This window comes from Grammomys surdaster, unplaced genomic scaffold (genome assembly GCF_004785775.1).
Source record: "Grammomys surdaster isolate TR1022 unplaced genomic scaffold, NIH_TR_1.0 806, whole genome shotgun sequence".
Classification (NCBI taxonomy): Eukaryota; Metazoa; Chordata; class Mammalia; order Rodentia; family Muridae; genus Grammomys; species Grammomys surdaster.
The window spans coordinates 801,989-822,361 of record NW_021605225.1 but is presented as its reverse complement, the minus strand read 5'-3'; positions in this window follow the sequence as shown (position 1 = coordinate 822,361).

The window sequence follows — 20,373 nt, the reverse complement described above, 5'->3', positions numbered from 1 at the left end:
TCTTCTGTCCTGCATCAGAAATCAGGTTGTACCCAAGGCTGATAATCCTGGAACTGGTTCTATTTAATTGGTTCAGACATTGGTCCTCTCTTCATCCCCATCCCTCATCTTAGCAGGAAGCCCAGGACTCCTGAATGACACCCTAGAGTATAGCTCACTTTCCCTGTCCCTGATTGTCATTCTCTCAGAGGGATCATCCCATTCCATCTCCATCCCTGATATACACACAGGGTAATTCCCTGGTGGAGCTTGTGTAAGGTAGATCAATCAGAGTTCTTTTCAGCTGTTAATATTATGAGTAGAAGACAGAGTTTGTTGACACTGTGGGAGTCATGTTCTGTCAGAATCAGAGGAGCCTATAACTGCCAAGGGCAGTGGTCCCAGCAGATAGAGAAAGGCTACAAGAGAAGGAAGTCCCGAAGGGCAACAGAGCAGACGTGGGAGAGAGGATTTTTGATAACATAATCTAGCTGGGCTGAGAACCAGCCCAATTGCAGAACATTGGGTTCTAACTGAGTGACAAATTTCCTTTTCTTCCTACTTTAGTTACGCTTGAACTTATGACACTTTCAGTCAGAAGGTCTCTGAATGAGACAACACAAATTTGTGTGGTATAGATTAGATACTGTGTTAACTAAAGTAGTCTTTGTTCATTGTTCTTTAAACTTTTACATTTTCAGAAGAATATGCTGGAAAGGGCTTCTTTCCATAGCCAATACGTTGGAAAGCCCTGCATGAGTTTGTGTTTATTCTGATCAGGGCTCTACAGAAACAGTTCCAATAAAGTACTTGTGTTTTCAGAAAATTCTCATTTGGCTGTACCAGTTGGTCCAATTTCCAGTTTAATGGCTCTAAATACAAATGGGATTTCATTTCTACTCATTAGAACAGTCAAGACCCAGTGTGATACTCTCCAGAGATCACAAGGCTACATAAATACTATACCAAAGATCAATAGCTCTAAAAATATAATCTTCAAGAGCAATATGTCTTTAATTTTAAATCGAGAGAAGGTCTTGTTTTGTAGGTTTAGCCTCAAATGTATGATCTTCTTTCTCAGCTTCCCAAGGACTGATATGGCAAGCACCAGCAAACAAGCTTGACTCAAAGTGTGTTTTCTCAATAATCCAAATTTAGACCAGAAATGGTCAGGGCAGTATCAGCAAGCAAACTTTTATGAATCACTTCTATAATATCCTGAGGCTATAAACTCTCTTTCTTGTAAAAAGTCCAGCTTTTCCTCCTCTTCCTCTTCCTCTTCCTCCTCTTCCTCTTCTTCCTCTTTCTCTTTCTCCTTCTCTTCCTCATCTTTCTTCTCTTCCTCCTCTGCTTCCTCCTCCTCCTGTTTTACAAAGTTGTCTAGGCTGGCTTTGAACTCTCTCTTTTTGTTTTTTGTTTTTTTTAAGTTACACTTTTCTCCTTTCTTTATCTTTTCTTTTGTTTTGTTTTTTAAGAAACAGTCTCACTCTGTAGCTCTGACTGACCTAGAACTCACTATGTTGGCCATTCTGGGATGTGCTGCCTCAGCCTCCCAAGTGCTTGAGTTAAAGGTGTATGCCATGGTGATGCTTAGCCTTTAATTCACTCTTTATCCTCCACTGACTTTGAACTTGTGTCTTCTGCTTCAACTTTCAAATAGCTAGGATCTCAGGCCTGTGCTGTCAATCTCTATATTTTAAGGCAATGATAGCTGAAGTCTGTTGCATGTAGTTTTGTGCTGCTGCCTTTGCTTTGAGAAGCAGCTGCCCTACCAGCCCCTACCAGGTTTCCCTTTAATTCTCAGATAAAAGACACAGACACAGTTGTTCCTTTTCAACTTGTCTTCTCGGTACAACTGCTGGGTGCTACTATCTCCTTCCTGGTTCAGCATGCCCTTCTCAATACTCTTAGCTGTGTACCTCCCACCCTAAACTTTGGTGGCTAGTGCCATCTAGCCACTGCCAAACATCCCTGACCACCTGCCTGTAGTAGCGGCCACAGGCCCCAGCTCCTCCCAAGACCTCACATGGCTGCTGGGTTCTTCTCCTCCAAAGCATGAAAAAGAACTCCTCTCCTTTCTTGTGTCTTTCTTCTCTTCCAGGAACCCAGAAGTCCCACCTGTACCTTCCACCCAGCAATAGGCCCATAGCTTTCTTGCTGACAGATCAAGAACCAATTGGGGAACAGGACCTTAGCATCAAAAATCATCCCTACAGAAGTCATTCCTCTTGATTCTCATAAACCTATACAAAATAAATGTAAATCTCATAGGTCCAGATGGAAAATAACTCACAAAATACTAGATCTGAACCCAATCTTGCCACAACTGTACCCTCATAGTGTACAAGTTTACTTTCTCTCCTCAAACTGCACAAGGAAACACACCAGAAACCCTAGGAAGAGATCACCCTCAAGGATTTTTTTTCACCAACACAGTAGTTGGTACAGCGTGGGCATGCTGCAGGAATAGGCCCACTGGTTGGTTTACTGCTGTTTACAAACATCCTTATTACAGAAAGTTTCACATCAGAACCTCTTTCTGATGCTTGAGAAATCTGCCCAGTTTGTACATCATTGGGAGATGTTGTCTTTTCCAACTCTCTTGCTACTCATATGTGAAAATGTACATGTATAAAGAATGTAAGTCATTAAACTATACATGTGTAAATGCATACATGTATGATCACTGCTCATGTGAAAACATACAACCCACCCTCTGTCCATAGGCCAAGCTGTTACTTGAAACCACGAATAATATTGAAACCCATAGTTATGGTACTATGTGTTTATCTATATGTTTATCTATATGTTTATCTATGATAAAGATTATTTCTAAATTAGACACAATGAGAAATAACCATAAAACAGAGCACTCAGTGTGCATATAATAAAATATATAGAGTACATGCATATGGTGACACATGCATACAGTGATACACTATAATAAAATTAAGTAAATGTAATCTCTTTCTTTATCTGTTTTGACAAGTATCATGCAGAGGTTAGACAAACAGATAATTTGTGTCCCACATAGTGGGCCAACACAAGATGTCATATTGCTAAAATACATACTGTAGTTTAAAGTTTTAAATTTGTTTATTTGAGAATTTTTATTCAATATTTTTAAAGGGTGATGATTTCAAGTAATTGAGATCTGGGAAAGTGAAATTATAGTGAGGAGAGATTGCTGTGTAGAATATCTCCAACACACAAATTTCTTCTTTTTAAAGACATCACAGTTACTATTGCTGCCAATATGTAGTCTTTAGCATTTGACTGCTTGCGTTCACTGTCATGTCTATAAAATCCACTGTCATTTTGTTACATACCAATAGTTCATTTTTGAGTTAATGAATAGATTTCCTTTGTCTACTTACAATGGAATTCGTAGAATGCACAGATGGGAATTTAGTTGTTTCCCATTTGGGAAATATCATAAGTAGATTTGCTTTTCAGTATGCCTACTACAAATTTCTGCTATAAAACAGGGAATAGATAATAGGGTTTGAATTGGTTAGTTTAAGTGAAGACTAGCAAATAGTCTTCTAAGGTGATTGTTTCCATTTCTGTTTGTACCAACAATATAGTAGTAGTATCAGAATTTAATTATTCTTCGTCTTTGTAGATATTTAGCATTGTTAAGTATTTTTCATTTTGGTATTCCTGGAAGAAATTCTTTATTCCATATGCAGTTGTATATTTGAATATATATTTTGAAGAGACAATCAGAATAAACACAGAATTTGTTCAAAGAGTTATAGAAAACATAGAATAGCTATAATCATTGAGAGAAAGAACATTAATTAAAGTTCAGACTTGATTAAAGTCATCAAGACAATAAAACCACAACCTATAAGGATATCTTTTCTGAAGGAACAAATAACTGCTTATGTCTGTAGAAAAATTCATTTTCCTTGCTTGTTCTAGGAGAAGTTTTGGATGTCATTGAGTTTTCTCAGATTTGACATCTACCTAGGTGTTATTGACTGAATGTTTAAGACAGACATGATCATTACCTAGTGCAATATCATGTACAGTCTTGGAACTGGAGTCAGAAGAAGGCTGCATACATAATGGTTGAAAGAAAAGTGGCTTAATCCAAGTTAGAACATATTTGCCTTGTTTCATGCTAATATCAAAGACCTTAGCTCCCTCCCTGGATCATATGGTACAAGGATTCAGTCATATGACTGGATCTACATATGACTCCACTGCTTTCATTTCTTAATACAATTTTAGCAAACTCTGTGAAGAAAATAAACCAGGAATACCCAGGGATGATTACAGCAGTGGTGACTTAGAACGGGCAGAGTCGGGTTACACTAATGCAGATAGACATATTACAAAGAGTAAGATTTTTCATCAAACAAGCAACTGGAGAGTGCTGGGATGAAGCAAGTGAGACTGATTTCACACAGCTGTCTGAACCTGTGATCAGTGGTGGCATTTGAAGTGTGTTGGGTGGTGCAGTATATAGTCTGGTAGTTTCCACCCAGGAACCAGGAAAGCCAGTTGGCCCAAGGTGAGCTTCATTTTCCTTCATGCTTAGTCATTGTGCTAAAAACCTAAGCAAATATTAAGCAATGATTATCAGCACCACCCAGGAGATGTAGAAAATAAAACTCTGGAAATAAAGAGAAATCTTTACTTTTTACTATAATCCTTTGGTCTAACAGCTTTAATTAGTTTTGTGAACTTTAAAATATTTTCTATTTTATGTTTGTCTTGTGTTTATAGCATTCACGAGTTGTGATTTTATATTAATTACATTTGAGAGGCTTTTTATTAGATTTTAATAAATGTTAAATGTTTGAAAACATAGATGGATTAAGTTTATAGGAATTTTTTATTACCTGTGCCAATATGCCATTATTTAGGGAAATGCTGCCTACTTAAGAATACCGTTTGATTACCAAATTAAAAATGATTATTAATCGTAAACCACTAATATACTAAAGCTCCTTAAACATTTTTTTAATCTGTGAACTCCCTGAACTGAGCTTCATGGTCTTAGCAACACTAGGCTCATCTCCAGTTCTGGTGACCTAATTATGAATCACTAAAGGTATATGGAACACATCTTGTGGAGTACGTCTAACTGTTGACACATATAAACCATACTTGGAACATCTATTCTCTTGGCCAATACCACTCAGCTCTTGGGAAACATTTCTTTCATATATTATACTACATGTGGAAATAAAACAGAGTAAAGATGGGGGTGATGGCTCTGTCAGTAAAGTTTCTACTACATAATATGGGGACTCAGTTCAGATCCCCAACACACAAGAAAGAGCCAACTACAGCAGTAAGTTCAAGGGGAAACTCTGTCTCAAAAAATAAGATGGAATGAAAAACATCTAACAACAACCCATGGCTTCCACATGTGTATGCAAATATGTACTTACATAGACCTGTGCACACACATGCACACACACACACACACACACACACACACATACCACTTACATACACTCACTCGTACATCTGTATAGAATTATTATAGGTTCTGCCTTTGAGTTTGCCAGACCTAATAGCTTCATGCATCCAGGGGAACAGTAAATGTCTTAGTCACTGTCCTATTGCTGCAGACACACTATGACCAAGGCAACTTATAAAAGAAAACATTTAATTAGGGGCTTGCTTAAGGATGTGTATTATAGGGTGAGTCTATGACCATCGTTGTAAGAGCATGGGAGCAGGCAGGCATGGTAATGGAGCAGTAGCTGGGAGCTCACATCTTACCTGTAAGTTGGAGGCAGAGGGAGAGCTAACTGGGAAAATCTTGAGTTTTTGGAAACCTAAAATCCCACTTATGCTAATTTGTTCATTTGCATCTTCTCTCTCTATGCCTTTTAGTTTATTGGATAAGGGTTTGTCAGTCTTTTCTCAAAGAACCAATTCTTTGTTTCATTGATTGTTTGTATTGTTTCGTTTATTTGCGTTTTACTGATTTTAGCCCTGAGTTTGGTGATTTCTTTCTGCCTATTCCTTTTAGGTATAATTTCTTCTTTTTGCTCTAGAGCTTTCAGATGTTCTGTTAAGTTGTCACTCAGATGAGACTGCAATTGCTAGAAATTTTTTTATGAAAGCACTTAGTGCTGTGAACTTGCATCTTAGAATAGCCTTTATTGTGTCCCCATAAGTTTGTGTATGTTGTATATTCAATTTCATTCAATTCTAGAAAGTTTTTAAATTCTTAATTTCTGTCTTGACCGTTTTTTTCGTTTACAAGAGAGTCATTCAGTTTCTATGAGTTTGTAAGCTTTCTGTTGTTTCTGCTGGTACTGATATCCAGCTTTAATCCATGGTAGTCAAATAGGATGCAGGCTGTTATTTCAATTTTCTTCTATCTGTTGAGACTTGCTTTGTGTCTGAGTATGTGGTCAGTTTTGGAGAGAGTTCTGTAAGGTTCTAAGAAAAAGGTATATTCTTTTCTTGTGTTTGGGTGAAATGTTCTGTAAATATTGTTAGGTCTATTTGGTTTATAATAATATCTGTTGGATAGTGAAGTCCTTCACTGTCAGTGTGTGAGAGTCGATATGTGATTTAAGCTGTTCCATTTATGAACTTGGATGACTGTGTTGGTGGATGTATGTTAAGAATGACGATGTCCTCTTGTTGGATTTCTACTTTGATCAACATGCGGTGCCCCTCCCTATCTCTTCTGATTAGTTTTAGTTTGAAGTCTATTTTGTCAGATATTGTAATGGCTACATTGGTTTGCTCCTTAGGTCCATTTGCTTGGAATATCTTTTCCATCCTTTTACTCTTAATGTTAAGGTGTGTTTCATGGATACAGGAGAAATATGGATCCTGTTTTTACATCCTGTTATTTTTCAGTTTATATAACAGTTTCACATACTGTTATTATGTGTCTTTTTATTGGATAATTGAGACCACTAGTACCAGGAGATATCAATGAGTAGTGTTTGTTGATTCCAGGTCTGGGATTATTTATTTCTTGCATTTTCTTAGCTTTGGTTGGCCTCTCTATATTGGAATTTTCCTTACAGCACTGTCTGTAATGCTAGATTTGTCGATAAATGTTGCTTAAATGTGTTTCATTCATAGAAAGTCTTATATTTTCCACATATTGTAATTGAACGTTTTGCTGGGTATAGACACCTGGACTAGCATCTGCAGTCTCTTAGAGGCTATACAAGCTCTTTCCATGCCCTTCTGGATTTGATAGTCTCTATGAGAAGATGGGTGTTCTTTTACTAGGACTACCTATATGTTACTCAGTTTTTTCCGTTGCAATTTTTAACATTCTTTCTTTGTTCTGTATATTTACTGTTTTTATTGTTATTTACCAAGGGGAGTTTGTTTTCTGGCCCTGTCTCTTGTTTTGGTTTTGCATGCTGCCTGTTCTTCTTCTTCTGCTGCTGCTGCTTCTCCTTTTCCTCTTTCTCCTTCTCCTTCTCCTTCTTCCTCCTCCTCCTCCTCCTCATCATCATCATCATCCTTCTGTTTCTCCTCCTCCTCTTCTTCTTCCTTTGGTTTTTCAAGTCGGGGTTTGTTTCTCTGTGCTGCTTTCGCTGTACTGGAACTTACTCTGCACACCAGGCTGACCTTGAACCCACAGAGATTTGCCTGCCTCCTGAATGCTGGGATTAAAGATGTGTGCCACCACCATCTGGCTGTATGCTTCCATTATCTTGTTGTTTTCTTTTTTTTTTATTCTTTGACACTTTTGTGTATACATACAATATATGTTGACCATGCCCACAACCCACCTCCCTCCTTCCAGTTTCCCCAGACATCTCCCAGTACGTTACCCTCCCATCTTCACATTCTACCCTGCCTCATCCCACCCCACCCTACCCACACACTTTTTTTTTGTAGCTTTCTAATTCAGCTAGTGCTGCCTCTTAAAATTATGAATGGTCTTTTTGTATTGAATTTGTGCAAATTTTATGGAGGTAATCACAGGTATAGTAAGTTCAGAAGGCATATGCATCTTAAAGCCTATTTGTGAAGTAAATGGGCAATCATAATTTCCCCCATCACTTTGTATTCCAGTTAGGTTTCCAGTTAACCACACACCCCATTCTGTAAAAGCCTGTTACAAACACCCTAGTTTTCTACATCTCTAAGGTTAATGCCTGTTCTGCTTGAGGCCCTGCCAAGATCCTGCCTCAGCATGAGCAGTGTGAAAGGCAAGAATGGAAACTGTGCTGATTCAATAATGACTCAGAGTCAGTAGTAGATACAAGCTGCTAGTTCAGGTACTCTCTCTGTTCCTGGATGACTCTCAGGATTCTATACTCTTCAACTTCAGCTTAATTCCTTCTTCCTTCTCATTCTTTTGCCTTCTCCTCTTTCATGCTGTTGCCTTATCCCAATCAGTGAGCCTGAACCTAGTTTTTTTTTTTTGCTAAAGCTACATCAAGACTTTGATCATTGATAATAATTATCATGAATTCTTAGATTTACATAAACTCTATGAGTTCTGGATCAATAGTCCCAACCCCTTTTCCTTAGAGCAAAACCAAGCACAAAGCAAAAGCACATTTCTTTATAGGTTTACACAGCCTGTTCTTTACTGGCAGATGGACACAGCTCGTCCAGTTTTCTGGTACAGCAGACAGCAGCCTTTAGCAACTGCTTCCATGTAAGAATAGAAAAATGACAGACTACTAAAGTTAAAATAATTCCTTACAAAGTTTTGAATTTATGTAAGTAACACAGTAGAACAGCTCTCTCTAATATCTTTCTGTGCGTTGTTATCTTCAATTCTTCAATAAGCTAGAAAAACAGAGTACTAACGTTATATGCTTCCACATCATTTTAATTCTCTAATCTTTATTCCCTCATCCTAGCAACTCCATAGTCTTATATACTCTCTTTCTAATACTATTTATTCCTAAATCATACATAAATTCGTATTTTTTTTACCCTGACCAGTCAGACTCTCTATCCTTGATGTCCCCAAGTTCATCCTGGCTAATCAAGGCAGCAGTCATTGAACCGGAGGGTACATGTGCTTCCTCATGATTCCAAAATCAAGACCAAGTCTGACAATGAACCATTTCCAAAAAGGACCATGTAGGCTTTTTGGTTATACTGTCTAGATCCTTTCCCATGGCCCTAAAGGCCTGTTCCTAGTCCTCCACAGCCTCATGACCATCTCCATTCCTCAGTCATGAAAACTGCATCTATTTCATTTATTATAACATGATTAGCTCTGACTAATGGGGGGAAGTATATTACCAGAACGAAAGATTGAAAATGAGTAGTAAATACAGCAGATCAACTTTGGGGGCAACAGCAATCATCAGCACATGTAGGGATCACAGGATCAAGGCTTGATGATGCTCTGTTGGGTTGAAGGTCTGTGTCTGCTCTGCCACTGGGCACAGCCACTTGGGGAGGTGAAACATGGGGAGCTTGCACTTATCCCCCACCGAGGCCACCAGGACGGGTGCTGGGCCATAGGAAGTGCCATGGTACCACTCTGAGGGTAGAAAAACACAGTCTGAGATATGGGAAAGTCAGAGCTGGTTCGGGCGGGTCGTGAAGTTCTCAAACTCTTAGACACCCAGGAACTGCTGGGAGTCACAGAAGAGCAGAGAATGGAGTAAGGGGCCCCCAGGCTGGAAATGGCATCTAGTCTGGGCACACCGTGGTAGGGGGTGAGGCCAGGCTTGTCCCAGAAGGGATGATTGTCCATAGCTTGATGGTCATTGGCTTGGTGGCAGTTGTGTCTGAGAGCACAGAGAGGTCTTCTAAGAGAGAGTAAGCTGTGCTCTGTAGGGGAAGGTCTTCATGTCTCCCCACGGAAGATCTTGATGAGAAGAGACAGTCTGTGGCTCCAAACAGTTTATTGTCATGACAAAAAATGGATGTATAAAACTATACCCTACTTTTCAGGGTCGGCCTGGGATTAAATACCTTTTGCAGGGAGGAGTGTCTGGGAAAGGAAACTTATTGGCTAAGCCCTCCAAGCCTCTAGGTACCTCATTATCATGGAGAACTCTGTCTTGAGCCTACGTGACAAAAGGTCACATCTCTTTTAGGTGAGAATTATGGCATGTGTTCCAAGTCAGGAGTCTGGCAGGGATCTGGGAGTCACTTAAACCTCAGGTGTGTGCCCACCGAGTTTCCAGGTCTCAGCCTGTTCTACCTTATCAAACTTCCTAGTGTGTCTTGTGTCCCACAATGTTTCAGGGGCAGGAACTGTGTCCACTTCCCTTACCCAGCCCTGTCAGACCTGACATGGCCCAACTGGGATACAGCATGCATTTACTTCTCAGCCTCTTCTCCAATCACAGAGCTTCATTTGTGAAGCAGGTAAGTAGACAATTCATTCATCCCAGCAGAAAGCATTTCCCCAGCATACTGAGGTAGCTACTCTTCATCTTCTTCCTCTTCTTGTTCCCTCCCTCCATCTCTTACTTCTGTCCTTTTTCAATGCTGGAAATCAGTATATGCTTTTGTTCAGCTAAGTTAAATTCTCTCTCTTGTGCCTTTCTCAGACTTTCAACTCCTCCATATATACCCCCAGCTTTCCTTTTAATGTGAATTTTGGATGGGGAACTGTGCAGTGTAGGTGTTGTGGAAACACTGCCTGATACAGGGTGAGCACGCTCAGAAACCTGCTCAGCATGCTGAGAAGAATGCTTTCTGCTTCTTTTATTTTGATAGGTATCTCCTTCTATACATTAGAAAAGTTTTCTTCTATGATTTTGATGCAAATATTTTCTGTGTCTTTGACCCAAGATTCTCCTCTTTCTCCTGTTTCTCTTATTCTTAGATTGGATCTTTTCATAGTGTCCAGGATTTCTTTTATATTTGTACCAGATTTTTTTTTAAGATTTAACATTCTTTTTGACTGGGCATCCATTTCTTTCTACATTGTATTCAATGCCTAAGAGTCTCTCTTCTATCTCTTGTATTCTATTCATGAAACTTGCCTATAAGGCTTCTACTCTAAATCCTAAATTTTTCATTCTCAAATTTTCCTCCCTTTATTGATTCTATTTTCACTTTCAGGTCTTGAATTGTTTTATTTATTTTCTTCCATGGTTTGTTGTGGGGTGGTGAAAGGATAGTTAGGCTCTTGGCTGGGCCAGGCCTCGAACCCCGATCCTGATGGGACAATGGCAGGTGTTCGGCCATGCCCCCAGAACTCAGGCTCCTGACATTAGGCCAAGACCTCCATTTGATCTGTGTTGTTCAGTCACATAGGGCAAGGCTCCTACCAGCCCCTCCACAGGTAGAGGGCATGACTATAAGCCTCAGCCTCAAGAGATTTCCACATTAATGAGTTACCTAAAGGCCAGAGGGCATAGCTAATTAAGTATTCTTTCCCAGACCCTCCCCCCTCTCTATTTAAGTCAGGTCTCCCCTGACCTAAGTGGGGCTGCATCCAGACCATCTATCCTCCGCCATGTCAATAAAGCTCTTGTAACCCTGAACTTCCTTGTGTCATTGGGACCTGCCATCATAGAAAGCTTCTCTGTGTTTTCTGCTGCGGGGGACCTGTATCTTTAAACAAGCAGCCTTCCAGCCAAGTGAGTATAGCAAGCAAGCACTTCCAGAGGGACACACGCTCATCGTCTCCATTCTGCCAGGCCTCCCAGTGGTATCTGGGACCCCCGGAATTGAGGCCAATCAGTCCCTGGCAGCCTCAGGGCCCAGGGATTCCCACTCGAGAGAGCCCTGTGCCGACAGCAAAACCAAACTGAGTGAGAACTCCCCACGCCAGGTGGGGTGCACCGCTAGCACTTGCCTGGTGCTGCTCGCGGAACCAACTCAGTTGAACTTCCCCATGCTTCTGCCACTCTGAGCTGTGACAGATGCACAGACCCACAATGCAACAGAGATCCACTCCTGTGGGCAGTGCACATAGGCCCTCATCATTTTCCCCACAGTTTGTTTAAGTTCTTGTAGATTTCTTTAAGGGATTTATTTATTTCCTCTGTAAGGACCTCTATCATAATGTTAATAGCTATTTTCAGGCCTTTTTTATGTATCAGCTATTTTGCAATACTCAGGGCCTAGTGTGGTAGGGTTGCTGGGCTTAGTGGAGACATAATGGCTGTTATTGATAGTGTTTTTATGCTAGTTTCAAGGCATCTGGATTTTGAAAAATTGTAATTTGAGACTCAAGTATCTTGTCTTGTTTTTGCTAGGTAGCTATTTTGTTCCTTGGTTTTTGTTCCCCTCTCTTGTTCTTAGGAGAATGTGTGGTCTGTGTATTTCCTGGTAGGATATTCTTCTTTGATCCTGATAGGTGTGTGTGCTCAAATTTCAGGTAAAATATGTTCTAGTTATTGGGAGTTGACACTTAGAAATAGGGATATTTTAGGGGAGAATGAAGGCGTCCACAGGAGGGAGGAAAGCAGGCTGTTTCTCATGGATCTGCTTAGTCTTCTGGGTATTGCGGGCAGTGAGTAAGAAGAAGGCTTAGTAGGTAGTCCATTCCAGAGTTGAGGATGAGACTGGATGGTTGCTCTTGGAGATCTGCATTTGGCCTGCCTGCTTCTCTGGCTCCAGTAGCCTGTGGCTTCCCAGTAAGTACTTGCTGGAGTTGGGGTGGAGAAGTGAGGAGAAGATCTCTGTGGTCCACTGGAGATAGGGAAGAGGAGAAGGGTGAGGGCAGCAGGAGGCCTGCTGTCAAGCTAGAGATGAGGCAGGGGGTTGGATTCAGAGGAGAAGAGTGATAGTTAAGATCTGCAGTTATCCTACATGCTTCTCTGGCAACTATAATCTGTCAACTTTCAAGTTGCATAGAAAGCATCTTTTATATTGTTTTAAAATTTGGTTTTAAGAGTGCCTTTGTCAAGGCTGCAGAGTAAGACATCTGGCTTAATAACTTGTCTGGGTTTTTAGCACTCACACATGTGAAACACAAGCCCCATTAACTTGTATCACTTGTGCCACTTCTTGTTGACAAGTCTTCTCATGAGACAAAGAGCATCTTCAAGGGATTCTCCATGTCAATGCTCAGTTCCCTCCACCTCAACCTATGCCCTAGAGGAAGTGAAAAGAGACTCCCTCTCATCCTCTTCCATTGTTTGAGTGCCTCTATAGTATAAAGAATGAAGCCAAGTTCTGCAAGACATCTCCCTCCATGGACCTGGCTAGTGGAAGGCCAGGCAGGCCTTTGATCCTAACACCTACTCATTCTGCCAGTGTCTATGAAGATAAGAAACTTTATTGCAAGAATTACCAGGCATTATGTTTCTCCTTCCACCAAACTGAGGGGAATTCCAATATGCATGTGGCAGAGCAGGACGCAGGTGTCCCACTTCCTGCTGGGGTTGGTCCAGCTGCTGGAAGTCATCAGCATGTCACACCACCACAGAGAAGCATCTGGTGAGAGCTCTTGGGAGAGTCTAGAATTCTGGATCCACGGGAGAATTTGGCAGTCCCTGGATTTGTGAACTTGTGTACTCACATATGTAGATGACTGACTTCTCATGAAAAGTTAATGAAAGCAGAAACTGGTCCAAATGGCCCATGACTGAGGCAAGAAGGGTGTGGAAAGAACTAGGAAATTCCATATTTCTAAGACTCTGCATGAGGACAGTGGTATGGCTGGGTTCCACCTGTCTTGAATGAAACTAGCAATGGAGCTGATGGAACTAAAGAGCCCCAGACAAAATCATCTCCCTATGGACTGGCACTTATGGTGTGTTAGCCAGATCCCAGATGGTCCTCTCTCCAAATCCTTGCTTCTAGGTAGCCACAATCCCCTAGTCTCTGCCCATATACTACAAAATTTAATCATTTAGCAGAAGAGAGACTATGCCACATGGAGATTGAATTGTAAAGGGATAGTGTGCATATTTACAGCTCTGTTTTCTGTGTTACTCTCTCAGATCTGTCCTCTCAGGGCAGGCAGCACTTGCTTCTCCTTGCAACAAGAATTCACAGGGACCATGGTTATTCTACGATCAAGTATCTGAGGAAACTGGAAGAGAATGAATCTAGCATAACAGGGAAAGCATTATGTCAGCCTTTACTTCTTCACATATACTGAACATTCCATAAACATGCCACACCATGCAAAAGGGTATGCAGAAAATCACATGCTAATAAAGTAAGCCCCACCCCTCAATAGTTACTTGATCAACCTCAGGCTTCTATTTAAATATTCTAGCCTCAGTTAAGAGCTAAGATATCTGTATTCTACTCTAATAGCAGGATTTCAACATCAAAAGAGATTGTAGTCCCAAACCACTGAGTTAATTCATTCCAAATTCTTGATCCTAAGAAACACAAGTAAACAAATGCTTGTTGTCTTAAGTGGCTACATTTGCTATGTATCAGTTGATAACCAGCTGACGAAGGCATCCTTTGACTCAAAGAACTTTATGGGGTAGATAACCTCTCAAGATCAAAAAGAAATCACCAACCGTGCCTTACAAATTCCATCAAAATTCCAGCAAGCAAGAGCATAAACAGGTTTTTATCTTCAGTATACCTGGTCTAAGACTTGGCTGTGGGAAGCCCAGAAGGACAGATGAAAATCTAGAAGGTAGAGGGAAAGGAAAAGAAAAAGAAAATAGTGTGGGACTTTTTCTTTTATCTATCATCTATCTATCTATCTATCTATCTATCTATCATCTATCTATAATTTATCTATCATCTATCCATCTATCATCTATCTAGTGTATGCCTTTCTTTTTCTTCTCTTTTCTTCCTTCTTTCTTTTCTTCCTTTCTTTCTTTGTTTGAGGCAGAGTGAATGACCTCCAACTCCCCATGTAACCTAGGATGGCCTTGAACTTCTGATTCTCCTGTCACTGCCTCCTGAATGCTGGGATTATAGGTACCACCAAGCCTTTAGAACTTTATGGTACTAGAGATAGAACCCAAAGCTTTCAAGCACTCTACATCCCCAGCTATATCCCAAGCCCAGAATACAGGCCTCTTTCTTGCTGTGGCTGCTAATGCCATAGTATAGTCCAGAGTTGGGGAGGAAGTAAAGTGGGCAGAAGAAGTTTTGATTCCAGTGGTTATAATTTAGCCTTATTTGGAAGATGTTAATTTTTTATTGTGGCGAAACACATAAAATATAAAACCTATCATAACCATTTTAGATATATAACACACACACAGGCTACTATGGCCATTGTCATTTCCCATCTCCTGATCATTCCCACCTTCTGTGACTGAATTGTGGTCTGATATGACAGAAACTGAGTTTTCTCATCCCCTTTGGGCAAGACTTTGACAACCATGACTGAGATTTCTTAATTTAGCTATTTCAGATATTCAGAAACTTTATGCAGAATTTTTCAATATTTGCCTTTTTTTGACTCTCTCTCTCCCTCTCTCTCACTCTGTGTGTGTGTGTGTGTGTGTGTGTGTGTGTGTGTGTGTGTGTGTGTAATGTTGTTCTTTCTCAAAGTTCATCTCCATGATAAAAGCAAATGTTCATTTTAGGGGCGGAAAACTATTCTATTGTGCAGACATGCTGCACCCTGAATCTCTTCACCTGAGTCAAAAGTCCTTTAGAAATGACATTAAGTATGTAGTTCCCATAATATTCTTTAAAAAGGGGCAGTGGCCAGGCCAGAACCTTCTATGATCTATGTGCTCAGCGCTCAGAAATCTAAATAGTGTGTTTTCCTTTTCTGAATAATGATAACATTTCTAGAAAAAAAATTTTAATTCCATAATGCAAAAACATTATTCCTAATGTACACACCTATTAAGTGGAATTTAGTCCTTTAAGACCATTGACCCTAAAAGTGCTATTTAAAAGAAAGCATCAGTTCCAGACTTCCATCTTGAGAAGAAGACAGAGTGATGTATAATCATACATGGGATTTGATTTGATTGGTTTGGTTTGGTTTGGCTTGGTTTTCTTGTATGCTTCAACTCTGTTTTTACAGGTTATGGAATAATTTTTCATCCTAACTCCTAACACAAGAAAGTTATAGTCCACCAATGTAACAGGAAAAAAAAAAATCCTAGTTTCTTGCCTTGATCAAAAATTTTTGTTGTTTACATTTAGGTGTAGGAAGCCCGACCAAACCAAGGCATTCTCAGAGGCCCTGATAAAAGAACAAAGGGAACTTTCGTTCTGTTTCCTTGTCCAGCAGTAGACTTGGAAAGGCTAGTTAGGGCTGGAGTCAGTCCCTCATAGGACTCAAGGTTACAAACTCTAGAGACACAACTCTTTCCCCTGAGATGTGGTTATCAATCCTTAGGCAGCTTTGTCTGAAGTATCCTGTGTTCTATTTGCCAATATTTGTCTGATTTAGCTTTCTGCTAACCTATGTAATCTCTGCCAACCCCCTGCAAAGAGTATGATGCTATATTTCTCAATAAGTTTACTGTGTAAGTAATACTCTTACACAAGATCTCCTAGTCCAAACTATTGCTTTTGTCTTCTTTATGTCTTCTTTTGTCTCTCCCCTGTCCTCCTAGTTGACACCTCATTGTCCAGGACCCTTATTTCTACAGGCTTAGGTCAGCTGGGGATGTAACTCAGTTAGCTTTACCCAGGTTTAATTCTTAGCATCACATGAACCTGCCCTTGTGTATAATTTCAGTTCTTGGAATGCAGAAGCAGGAGGATTATGAGTTCAAACTCATCCTTGGCCACAGTTTGAAAGCAACTTGGGCTACATGAGACCTACCTCAAAAAAAGGTACTATCTATAACAAAGTTTTGCTAATACCTAAGGAATTTTCTCAATCTGCATAACCAGACACAGTTTCTTGGAAAGTCCCTGAATATTTCTCCCAAGGCTTTGGTTTTGGGGTGTCTGGATGTGGAGGGGAAGGGGGAAGAAATGCAGAAGAGGTGAAAAGGACCTGCGTGAGAAGCTACCTCTCTTTGTATTATGCTACTAGGTTATGTTTCTCAGAATTTAACAAACTTAAAAAACCAGAGGTTCTTTCTCAAGGCTGTGTTAAAAGAAGAAGTAAAAATATTTATAAGGTAAGGTGAAGTTGTTGAACATAGAAAAATTCAAGTAAAAACGAGATAGTGTCTTGTTTTGGAAAATTCAGCAAAATCTAAAAGCTTTACTAAGATGTGTTTCCATGTGTGACACTGTAGGAAAGTAGGCACACATCCCACCCTGCATAGAATGGTGAATTGGATCATAGGATATCCTCAAAAGTCAAGCTAGCTGAAGTTGACAAAATTATGGGGTATAAGGACTGAAGAGATGGTTCAGTGGTTACCTGTGTACTGCTCTGACAGAGAACCTGAGTTTGGTTCCCAGCATCCACATTAGGTATCCTGCAACTTGACACCTCTGGCCTTCGTAGGCATCTCCACTCATATCTACATCATACACATATCTATATCATACACATACTCATAATTATAAATAAAGTAAATTACAAGATACAAACATTTGCTTACTGTGTGTAAGATCTATAATATATAGCATGCAATGCATTATATGTAATGTATATATAATACACATATAAAAGAGGACTTGAAACAGCAATAAGTTGGAAGCTACCTAAAATGTAAAAATAAAAAGTATTGAAAAATCATACTATAGTTACTGTCAGATACTGCACAAGAATATACTGATGTGAGACATTATTGATTATCCTCCCCCCACAAAAAAAAAAATCATGCTCATCCTTTTCAGGGCTAAGGCTAGACTGCCTGAGGTACTTTTTAGCCTTCTTTGCAGCTAGGCAAACTTACATACTTTAGCTCTCACCAAGCAGGAGTGAAAGGAATTGGCATGCATACCTGCCAGTTCATCCTCTGAAAGAGTTGCTTTTGAATCACTACTGATTGTTTTTTCTGTTTCTAAAGCCATGGGACTGTCTGGTCAAGATGTCTTCACTCATGGTTCCTGAATGGTTTCATAGAATAGGACCCACTGACTAGTTCTGTGCTGGTAAGAAATATCTGTCAGACTTAAACCTTGTGTCCCCTTGACAGCTCAGTATTTGCCCGAAGTAATACAAAAAATGTGTGTGGCACCAGTGTAACCAAAGCCTAGAGCACTGGCTCTCAGCCCTCCTAATGCTACAGCCCTATGATACAGTTCCTCATGTTGTGGTGACCCCCAACCTTACAATCATTTTTGTTGCTACTTCATAACTATAATTCTGTTACCGTTATGAATCATAATGTGAATATCTGTGTTTTCCACTAGTTTTAGGCAAACTCTGTGAAAGGGTCATTTGACCTTCAAAGGGGCACAACCCATAGGTTTCAAACTGATGCTCTAGTATTGGTACAGTGGGAAAGCTAGGAAGAGAGTCTTAATGAAGGATTGTCTAGACCAGGTTGGCCTGTGGACTTCAGGAGAGACAGGGTTCCTTGATTATGTTAATTGATGTGGAAAGACCTAACCTAAAAGTGTGTTGCCATTCCCTGGGTTTGGGTCCTGGAAGGCATAAAGAGGAGAAAATGAGTTGAGTATAAGCACGTGAGCATTCATTCTCTCTCTGCCGTTGACTGGATGGATCAGCTGCTTCCAGTTCCTGCCATCTTGACTTCCTACTGCAACCTGGACTTGTTTCTGAAATAAGCCTTTTCCCTTCATTTGATTGTTAGGGTGTTTTATCACAGTAGTGGGAAATGAAAGCAGAACGATGGGAAACCGATGATAGTGGAAACCCAGGCATTTCCCACTACCAAGGTCTGGTGCCCTGCTGTCACATTTGGTAAAAGTAGCATCTGCAATAAGTGAAAACACGTAGGGCCCTTCTGTTACTCAGTGGAAGGCACTGGAAGTCATGAGGAAGCTGAGGTGGAGCAGTTATCCTGCTGTTCGTAGAAAAATTTTCTTTAAAGAACGAAGACAAGACATGGCAAGCCTGCAAGCAGGGATGAGCAAAAATAGAACTCCAGAAGGATAAGGCAGGTTAGGTTTGATAGAACAGCTGATAACATGGCCCAAGCTGAGGGAGAGAAAACTGTTGCACACAGGCTTTCTCAGGGGCCTGTCAAGACTCCTCCACTGAAGTGAGCAACCCTTGAGCAAGGAGAACTGTCTTCCTACACATCCTCATATTTCTTCAGGTGTCCTTTCACTCAAAGAAGAAAACAAATCTGTCAAAAGACAAGCATACCATCTCTGACTAAATGTCTGGGTACAGAAAAGAACTGTGTGGGTCTTCATTGGCTCAGATATCTGACAGGAAGCATAGCCACACTGACAGGAGAAGGAACTCTACAATATGCCAAATGCTGTTGCTTTCACAAGACACAATTAAAATTGTTTAGATTTACCAAGAGATTAGGACAGCTCACAAAATTACCTGGGTGGGAGGTAGTTGGGGAGAGAGGATTTTTTTTCTTACTTCCTGGGTTTTAATAATCTGTCTTCATAGACTGCCTGCTGTTACACGTGGATTTCTCCTACATCCAAAAGTTTAAGTGTAAGACACCATGCTAACAGTAGACTAGAACATGGAAGCAGGATATCTGCTGTCTTTCATATACAGTTCCTACTCAGTCGACTTAGGACTATGCAAAGCCAGCTGCACAGAGGGAGACGGTAATGCAGGAGATTGTAAGGACAGGGACCACAGTGCCAGCACTCTCAAAGACAAGGCTGCCACCTGACCAGACAGTTTACACTTAAACCTTGGAGTGATTAGTTCCCAATTTTCTTTGTTTCCATTCCCTGCAAAGTCTGATACCTAGAGCTGTCATGCAAAGCAGATCTCTAGGATGCCAATCAGCTGCCTTCTCAGTGGTTCTGAGTTAAGTACAACTAAAAGACTCAAATCCAGGAACTCTGTCCATTCGCTTTTGTAGTGACAGGCAATACAAACTCTGGTGTTGTAGTTATGGGAGCAAGTGGACTAAATGCCAGTTAAGTTTGAGTTCTTTTGTAAAAAACAGTGTTACATGTTGAACCACGAAGGAAGATTAAGTGAAACATTTAAGAAGCCCACAGTCCTGGCCAAACAGAAGCATGATAGGCTATGAAAGCCAAGCCAAGTATAGATGTCTTCATGCCCCTGGAGGCAAATCACTGTGCTTTCCAAAGCATGCCAACACGCTGTGTGTTTACTCATTGCTACGACCATTAGCTGATGGAATAAATACTAAGACAGTCTAAGGAGAGGAAGCCCCGGCTGCCAAGTCAATGCTGCTGCGTTACTTTTCTCATTTCAGTGACAGAATGGGTGACAAACAAAACTTCAAGAGGACAGGTTGACGTTCACAGTGCGAAGATACGGCCCTTCATGGTGGGGCAGGAGTAGAGACACTGACAATCAGGATACAGAGAGAGATGAATATGTGTGTCCAGCTTGTTCTCTCCCTTCTATTCCCTGTCAGGACCTCAGCCTACGTAATGGTGTTGCCCGAGTTTAGAGTGGATTTTCTTACCTCTGTTAATCTAATCTGGAGACTCCCTCATGACTTGCCCAGAGCTTTGTCTCTAGGTAACTGAAGGTTCTAACAAGCTGACAGTATTGACCATCAGAGCTCCAGA